We start from the raw sequence: 9,733 nt of genomic DNA on the forward strand, positions 1-9,733 counted from the left end.
AAAACACAATCACATCATAACACCACTGCCTCCAAATTTTACTGTTGGTACTACACATGCTGGAAGATGACGTTCACCAAGCATTTGCCATTGTGTACTGTGATTCGTCACTCAGTAAAACGTTTTTCCAAGGTTCAATTGTCTAATGTTTATGCTCCTTGCATGAAGTGAGGCATCATTTGGTATTTACCGGCATCATGTGTAGCTTATGAGCAGCTGCTCGACCATGAAATCCAAGTTTTCTCACCTCTCATATAACTGTCATAGTACTTGCAGTGGATCCTGATACAGTTTGGAATTCCTGTGTGATGGTCTGGATAGATGTCTGCCTATTACATGTTATGACCCTCTTCAACTGTCAGCAGTCTCTGTCAGTCAACAGAAGAGGTCGGCCTGTATGCTTTTGTGCTGTACGTGTCCCTTCACATTTCCACTTCACTGTCACTTTGGAAACAGTGGAACTAGGGATGTTTAGGAGCTTAGAAATCTCGTGTATAGACATATGACACAAGTGACACCCAACTACCTGACCACGTTTGAAGTCTTTGAGTTCCATGCATGCAGCACCCCATTCTGTTCTCTCGTGATGTCTAATGACTACTGAGGTCGCTGATATGGAGTACCTGGCAGTAGGTGGCAACACAATGCACCTAATATGAAAAGCATATGTTTTTGGGTTGTCTGGATACTTTTGATCACGTAGTGTATGAGGGATAAAATGCAAAATGAAATGACAGTGAGAGATAAGTTTGAAAACTTGAGAAGTCAGAAACAGCTAGGGATGCAAGACACAAGTCAGAGCAAGGAAAAGACAGATTTAAACTAGGAGCACAGATGAGAAATTTTTGACAGCAATAAATAAAAGTAATGTGATGCAAATAGTGAAAAAGAAGTAAAAAGAAAGAAATGTCTAACTGAATAATGTTAAATAGGAATAAAACAGAAAAATCAATAATCAAATCGGCAGCATTGGGAAAAGGTAAGGTGAAAGTTGAAAGAGAAAACATCACAATAACATAAAATATAATGCTCTCAATTACTGAGAACACCTTTAATGCAAAACAATGGGTTGACAAGTCTCATGAAAACATACTAGGTAATATTTTTTTAGTAAAATAAAAATTTAATTACCATCAGAAACTTAATTAAGCTTCAGGTATTTAGACTAAGCATATCCTATTTATATAGTAAGGAAAATTCTGGCAGAATGTGAACACTTTATGAGTAAAGGATGCCATTCACCAAACAGAAAAAACTGTTGAGTCTTAAACAACCACACACAAAGAAGAAAGAAAACTGGCTAGTTTTCAAAATAAATCTTTTGTCAGGCTACGATATCAATATGAATGCACACATCCATGCACACATGCCCGCATACAAATGCGCGCACATACACTCACACACACACACACAAACACGCACACACACACACACACACACACACACACACACACAATTGGTTTTGGGTGGATGGCGAGAAAGAAGCAAGAAACGTGAATGTATGCTTTCCCGGCATATACAGCTGGCGAAGAGTTCTCGGGCTTCCAGCCGGGTGGCGATGTCTTCAAACTGCGACGTTTCGACGAGTGACATACTCATCATCTTCTGACTTCGCCAGAAGATGATGAGTATGTCACTCGTCGAAACGTCGCAGTTTGAAGACATCGCCACCCGGCTGGAAGCCCGAGAACTCTTCGCCAAGAAGCAAGAAGTAGGAACATGGGTGGCATGGGTAGCTAGTGGTTGGAGGGAGGCAGCAGAGTTGCTGGCTCAGAATGCAGGAGGGAGGAGTGGCAGGTATATGGACTGGGCATGTGATACACAGTATTGTAGCTGGTGGAGTGTGGCACATGACAAAGGTGATGTGTGTTGGAAGTGGGTTACAGGACAGAAGACGGGGAAACCAGCAAACTGAAGCAATGGCAGCATAAATGGGACACAAGACTTCATCATAGTTTTTGTCTGATCAGTCATTTCACACTTTAATGCAGTGTAGATGAAAACTGCACCTGGATGAAAGCTATTATGTACTCTTGCATTACGTCCTGCAGTGATGCAATGATCATTTTCTAACAAAGGCTCACATATCGTAATCTTATAATGTGCAGCAAGTACAAAAGTAGAACACAGCACACAATCGTACTGTGCTAATGAAATCTTACAAAGATTTCATTACCAGAACACAGTATGACTGCATGCTGTGTTCTAGTTTCGGGCTTGCTGCACGTTATCAGAGTACGATGTATGAGCCTTTGTTTGCAAAATGATCATTGTGTCACTGCGGGATGTAATGCAGCAAGATTCTTCATCCTGATGCAGTATTCATGTAGACTGCATTAAGGTGTGAAATGACTGATCAACTAAAACTTGTCATGATGTCTTGTGACCTGTTTCTGCTGCCCTTGCTTCTGTTTACTGATTTTAGCGTATTTTTTGTAAATTTCTGAAAGAAGTGTGATTGCGATTATTAATGCAGTTTTCAGGTTGTGATGACATTTGAAAATGAAGACTCAGTGCATCAAAACTAATAATGTAACCTTTTCAAAAATTTCTTGCACATTGTACCTGCTGCACATTGTGCCACTGGGTGATCAACTTCATTCTTGGTTACAGTTTAGGAGTAGCCATTCATTCTGGTTGACAATTGGTTGGTTGTCATACTGGCATAAAAAGTTGTACAGTGTGATTGCAGCGGATTTGGTATGTGACATGGCTGCTTCCACAGGTGGCTCAACATCTGATGGATAAGCCTGTACGAGGAATGGAGTAGGAGGTGCTGAGTGGGTGGATTGGTTACATTTTGCACCTGGGTCTTGCGCCAGGATATGATGCCTATGTCATACATCATAAATGATTTCTTTTATTTCAAAGGAAATGCCTTTTGACTCAATATAATATTATTCACCAGTATGAATCATAATAATCAATACCCTTTTACATAAAATTCAACCATAGAAAAAATTACATGAAAAACATTTTATAATACAACTGAAATGATAGTTCTATAATTTTGGTGTGCCATACAGAACAAACAATTTTTGGTTACCTGTGTCTCTTCCCAGCTTTTCCAGATTTATCATTTGGTTTGGGCAAATACACATATGAGATAAAATAAAACATTAAAAAATTGTTATTAACCCTCTGGCTGCTGCTGACAAGTTAATTCGTCATACTCCACCACTCCTGAGGAGCTATTGACAAGTTTAAGCCTGGCCTTTGGATTTTACTTCAGTGCTACTGAAGAATTAACATGGGCTTCCTTGCTGTCCCCTGAGCACTAATGGCAGGCATAGGTGAGCCAGCAGTCAGGTACCTAAGTGCTGTTGATGAGTTTAAGTTTACAGTGGTGTTTCCACCCTATATCTCAACAGCTTTAGGCAACTAGGTTGTGTTCAGACACTTTCTGATGATCTCTTTTGCTGCATTCAACCTCACTTTTCAGCAAAATTTGGATCCCAATGCTTTTTTCATCTATTCTACATAGAGCCAGATTGAGGATGAATAATTTTGTGTTGGCATAGGTGACAACTCCTCCACAGACTTTGCAAGCAACAGTCCTAAGCCATTTACACCAGCAGGTGTAACATTACAGTTATATCTTCCAACAAGAGTTCCTCCAAATCTCCTCTATCAGCTTGGGACAACAATAAATCTACAGAGAAGCTCCGAAGTCAGAAACTAATTTATACACCTACAATAATGTTTGTCTCAGCAGTGCCAAATTTCAGAGCAGTAGAATGAGACATCACAGAAAGCACTCCACAGATATTCAACATGGTGTGAGGTAGGCTGATTAGGTACCCCAGCCCATGTAAAGGCCCAAACACAGGCTACTTAGTGTAGATGGATGCACCATCTGAGAGTGACACAGCACTCAGCTCGGTATGTAGCAAGCACATCTGCAGGAGCCAAATAGTCAATGAAAGATGATAATTTGAGTTGTCTCAACATTATCTTGCTTCTCAATACGAATAAAATGTGTTAACTACGGTGTTTACAATACTGCTAAATTTCTCTTACCATACCCACATCACACAAGGTGCTTAATAACAAATTATACATTTTGTCGCTGTGTAGCAGATTAATCTGTGACTAATGCCCCTTCAGCCATTGTGAAATTTAAACAGTTAAGAATAAAAGGAACCCATCGGGTGCTCAACTAAATCCACATTAAGTTTAAAAGACTGTTCAAAAACAAAAAACTGGAAAATAGAGATATTTCTAAGGCATTTATAAAAATAAATATCCATGACCAATGTAGATAATTTTTTTTTAATTAAAAATTTGTAAAGCAAGTGCAGGCATTGTTCCCCTCTTCCTTCTTCTATAAAACCATCTGAAATCCTATTATGATCCTTCTCACTGGAATCAGTTCACATATGATGTTCTGTAAATGATCATAAATGATCATGGTGAAGAGCATTTAGGAATACATTACAATTCAAGCTACACATTAACAAACAGAAGAGACACTGTAGGCTACTTGTATAAAGTATGCTAGTGATAAAATTATCACTACTGTGCTAATCTACTCACACTGCTGATTATGGGAATCACTTGTAGGTTACCTTGCCCTCTGGCAGCTCCTACCAGACATCTTCAGTGGGTGAAAGATCTAAAGAAACTGTCACCAGGGAAACAGTTGAACACTGTCCATGTCATTTATGACCCATTAAAATAATATATCAGTCCTCTAGGGTCTTAGCCACATGGGGCTATTGGGATCCAGCAAAGAACTGACTATGGCCCTACTGCTACAAAAAGCATTATTGCAGAATGATAAATTGCTGCCTCAGTATATTACAGTGCTTCCATTGTCCAATTGTGAGATATACTGATAGATGCTTCCCCTGCCTACTTTGTTTGGTTACACTTGAAAGCTAATAATTTGCATATCCAAGAGTTTAGTACACTTCATCCTAATTTGATGTTGTGCAGAGTGTTGCAATTTCTAAGGTAAGAAGTATACATTTAGACCTTGTGGGCCCATTCTGCACCTCCAAGTGATTAATGGTGACAGATATACCCTTCAGGTTCGCCAATATCATCATAATATGTTCCACCACTTACCACACAATTATACATGTCCTAGCTTCAAGTCCATTTCAGGGAGTCTGCATCAGGAATGGTAATGAACACATAACGTTAACACCAGTTCATCTATATAAACCGAGGATTGAAAATTTATGACACAGACATTTAAGAACAAGAGGGCCAAAACTGTTCTGGTAGCTCATACACAGGCAGCAGTTAATGTGTTTCTCACAACCCACAGTATCTGTCACCAGCAAATTCCTGGCACAAATATTGCATTGCAAATAGCCAAGAAACAATGCTAAAGCCTGTCAACTCACAAATTACATTATTCTAAGCCCTTCACATGCCTCAGTTCAACCTGATAATCTCTGATGTGGGCATGTTCATTCAGAAGATCACTACTTGAATTCCAGCTACTGTGGAAGCTATCCATAGCCAAACAATGTATGCAGTGACAGCAAAATCATTTGGTGTCGGTAATTCAATATTGGTATCTATAGTTCACAAACAACACTTTTACAGCTAATGACATTCTACATTTCAGTGCTGGTAAAGATCAACAAAATATTTTTGGATTACCATTTCTTAGGAATCTTAGCAAAAAATGAAGTACTGATTTTCTTTTCTCAGCATTTTTCTGAATGGCTTATGGCTTCCACCTCCATTTCATTTACTCATATTTCTATTTTCGTGGTTTTTGCACCATCAAGCATGTCCTGGACCAATTTTGCTGCCTTCAAATAATTTTTTTGAGTGTTTTCTTCACTTTAGCTCAAGCTTGAGAGAGATGTTCTTCTCATGCCTCCTTAGGGAACTTGTGTTCTTTTTTCTTTTCTTTCAGAGCAGCTATCTTACAGCCATCTGATTTTTTTCACGTTATTAATCTTTCCTTCTCAGCAAGACACCTTTGGTTTTGTTCATCTTTTTGCTTTTCTTTTCTAATTCAAGTTTTCTTTTCCTTTCACATTCTTCCTTGTAAACAACGTGATTGTTTGTGCTTGCTGTCTCTACCTAATGAGCTATGAATCAATGGGCATAGAAAGAAAATGGGGATATTGTCCCAAAGCATGTCTCACAGTCAAAACAGTGTTTAAAAGTCTTTCGGTCATCACTGCCCTGTCCTCTTTTAACGTGTGCTTCAAAATGGAATATCTTCTTTCTATGTCTGCAGTTCAATGGCACACTGTAAGAGAAGTCTTAACAAGTTTAGAGACATTTGCATACTTTAACTCTTTGGATAATGGCCCTCTTTTTGAGATGTGCTGCTGCAGTAATTGTCAACAATTTTGTTACATATAACTGGGTCATCTTTTTCAAATTGTAGAACCTCTCATCTAATAAGTAATCTTGCCAAAAAAATTTGAAGTGTGTTGCCTATTTCTGTATGCAAGTTTTGAATCAACTTTTGTGTGAACTTACTGAATGCTTCAGCAGATAAAATTATGAAATGAAGTTCTGCTTCCATTGATGGTTTTTTAAAGCATTCACAATGACATTGTAGTTTTTGGACTGAACAATAGTAGAATTCTTTTCGAAAGGTGTATGCTTAAAAGAAGTAATATTGAATACCATCCTACCATTTCACAATTCTGTTGGCTGAAGGTCCTAAGGTAAGCCACCTTGTGGTTATATGCCTCAAAACTTGTGATATGGAATATTAAACTTAGACTGAATTCCTTTAAAATCCCAGCAAACAGGCCAGCCTTCCAAATAATGGTAAACACTGATCAGAACTTTGGATGCTTCTTCACCTAACACTCCAGAGCCTTTGTATAGGCATTATGCATCATGTGAATGTTGCAAGTTCTGATGTTTATTAAGTTGTGTGCCTCAGGTCTCCCAGACATCACTGTCTAAAAGCCTAAACACTTTACATCCATCTGATCCCAGCATAAGGCATTTATTTAGGGACATGTTGGCTTCAGAATGTGCTTCACATTATTTCTGAAGTAATGCTTCACCATCAGTTTTGCTGATAAAGTGAGCTCTTAGGTGATGCATTGTTATGCAACTCTTACTCTCTGGCTAAAATGTAATAGTCATTTGTAATTACTTTTTATTGGTCTGAACAATAGCACGATTATTTTCTAGAGGTGTATGCTTAAAAAAGTAATATTGAATACCATCCCACCATTCCACAATTCTGTTGGCTGAAGGTCCTAAGGTAAGCCATAAGTGCTCTAAAGAATAATAAGGCAACTGGAGAAGATGGTATAGCACCTGAGACGATAAAGTGCAGAGGCAGCAAAGCAATAGACAACATGACCAACATAATCAAACAGATTTGGTGAACAAAGAAGTTGCCAGAAGGATGGAAGAATGAAACTGTAGTACCAATACATAAGAAGGGGGATAAGAGAGATGCAAACAACTACAGAGGAATATCGCTACTAGAGGTTGGATACAAGGTGCTGTCAAAACTCTTGCTCAAGAGAGTAGAAGAAGAGGTAGAAAATACAGTTGGTGACTACCAAGCAGGATTCAGGAAGAGAAGAGCATGTATAGAACAGATATTTATCCTGATGCAACTGATAGAACATAGGGCCTTAAAAACAGAAAGACAGCAATAACTTTTGTGGACTTCACAAAGGCATATGACTCCATTACAGACAGACTCTTGTTAGGATCCTGAAGAACAGAGGACTAGATGGAACTACACAAGAAGCCATAAAAGAAATTCTCACAGACACAAAAGCAAGGGTGAGATTCAGAGGAGCATTGTCAGAAGAATTTGAGATCAAGACTGGTGTTAAAGAGGGAGATGGATTGTCACCATTGTTGTTCAATATAGCATTGGACGAAGTGATCAGGCTGTGGAGAGCAATAAATGAGGAAATGGGAATACTAAAGACCCATATGGGGGACAAAAAGGACAACAGGGGTCAAGTGGACTGCCTAGCCTTTGCAGACAACATAGCAATAGTAAGTGAGATGGAAGAAGAGGCAAAGAGACATCTCAACAACTTAAGTAAGGTAGCCAGAAAGGCAGGACTGGAGATCGCCTATAACAAGACAAAGACGTTAAATACCACTGCAGACTGGGAAACACCAGGAGGCACTGTGCAAATGGTGGACAAATTTAAATACCTGGGAGAGTTTATAACAGGAAGGAACAGGAGCAAGGAGGGAATAACAAAGAGGATAAAGAAGATGAGGTTAGCCTTCTGTTTGATGAGAGAGATATACAATAAAAAGAACATACCCACAGAGGCAAAGATAAGCAACTACAGGGCAATGGTACAAAATGCAGTGTTATATGCCATTGAGACGATGACACTAGGAAGAAATGGGCCAGAACAAAGAGAGAAAGAAGAGAAAAAAATACTGAGTAAAATACTAGGTCCTGAAAGAGGTGGAGAGAGATGGATGAAAAGACCTAGGGAAGAACTGTACTGGAACATGAGAACAATATCTGGGGAAATCAGACTCAAAAGGGAAAGGTTTGCTGAGCATGTAATTAGGATGAGTATGGACAGAATAATGAAGAGAGTGTGGGAAATAAGAGGGAGGACAAGGGGAAAGACAGAAACCAAGTGGATTCTTGAACTTCAGAAGGACTAGTTGTAATTGGGGATCAAGGGGAAGGAAAGCAAAATTGGAGGAACAAATATACACCAACCAATATGCTGGAGATCAACGACAGAGAATAATACAGAGTGTCACCAATGGAGCCGACAGGAGAATAGGACTCTGAAGATCTCAGAAGAAGAGTGGGAGAGGAGAAGAGAAAGAATGAAGAGGTTCTGGGAGTAGAAGAGGAAAATGTAGTCCACAAAAGGGCTACCCGTGGTCCTAAAGAGGCCATAAAACAAGAAAAAGAAGAAGAAGAATTATTTTTTATCTCTGACAAAGGTAGTTTCATCTAAACTTAATGTGAAAAATGATGAACATGCTTTTTCTAACATATGTTCCCAGAAATATGGTGCCACTTCATCAGTTATTAGGTATCTCTTTTTCTGAGGTGAATGTGAAAGATGTTCAGAAATGAAACTTCCTGGAAGGACAGGAAAATTGGAGGAACAAATTTACACCAACCAATATGCTGGAGATCAATGACAGAGAATAATACAGAGTGTCACCAATGGACCGACAGGAGAATAGGACTCTGAAGATCTCAGAAGAAGAGCGGGAGAGAAGAAGAGGTTCTGGGAGTAGAAGAGGAAAATGCAGTCCATGAAGGGGCTACCCGTGGTCCTAAAGAGGCCATAACACAAGAAGAAGAAGAAGATGAAGAAGAAGAATTATTTTTTATCTCTGACAAAGGTAGTTTCATCTAAACTCAATGGGAAAGATGATGAACATGATTCTTCTAACATACGTTCCCAGATATATGGTGCCACTTCATCAGTTATTAGGTATCTCTGAAATGAAACTTCCTCGCAGATTAAAACTGTGTGCCGGGCTGAGACTTGAACTCAGGACCTTTGCCTTTCACGGACAAGTGCTCTACCAACTGAGCTACCCAAGCATGACTCACGCCCCATCCTCACAACTTTAATTTCGTCAGTACCTTGTCTCCTAAATTCCAAACTTCACAGCTCTCCTGCATACCTTGCAGAGCTAGCACTCCTGGAGGAAAGGATATTGCGGGGACATGGCTTAGCCACAGCCAAGGGGATGTTTCCAGAATGAGATTTTCACTCTGCGGTGGAGTCTGTGCTGATATGAAACTTCCTGGCAGATTAAAACTGTGTGC

General features: G+C 39.3%; 1 non-coding gene across 1 annotated transcript; it reads right to left on the reverse strand.

Moving 5' to 3' along the window:
* Window positions 1–9,431: 9,431 nt before the first annotated feature.
* On the reverse strand, window positions 9,432–9,506 carry Trnas-uga (transfer RNA serine (anticodon UGA)). The gene has a single exon. It is a non-coding gene; the product is annotated as a tRNA-Ser (tRNA).
* Between the last annotated feature and the right edge of the window lie 227 nt (window positions 9,507–9,733).

Source organism: Schistocerca serialis, chromosome 6, assembly GCF_023864345.2.
Source record: "Schistocerca serialis cubense isolate TAMUIC-IGC-003099 chromosome 6, iqSchSeri2.2, whole genome shotgun sequence".
Taxonomy (NCBI): Eukaryota; Metazoa; Arthropoda; class Insecta; order Orthoptera; family Acrididae; genus Schistocerca; species Schistocerca serialis.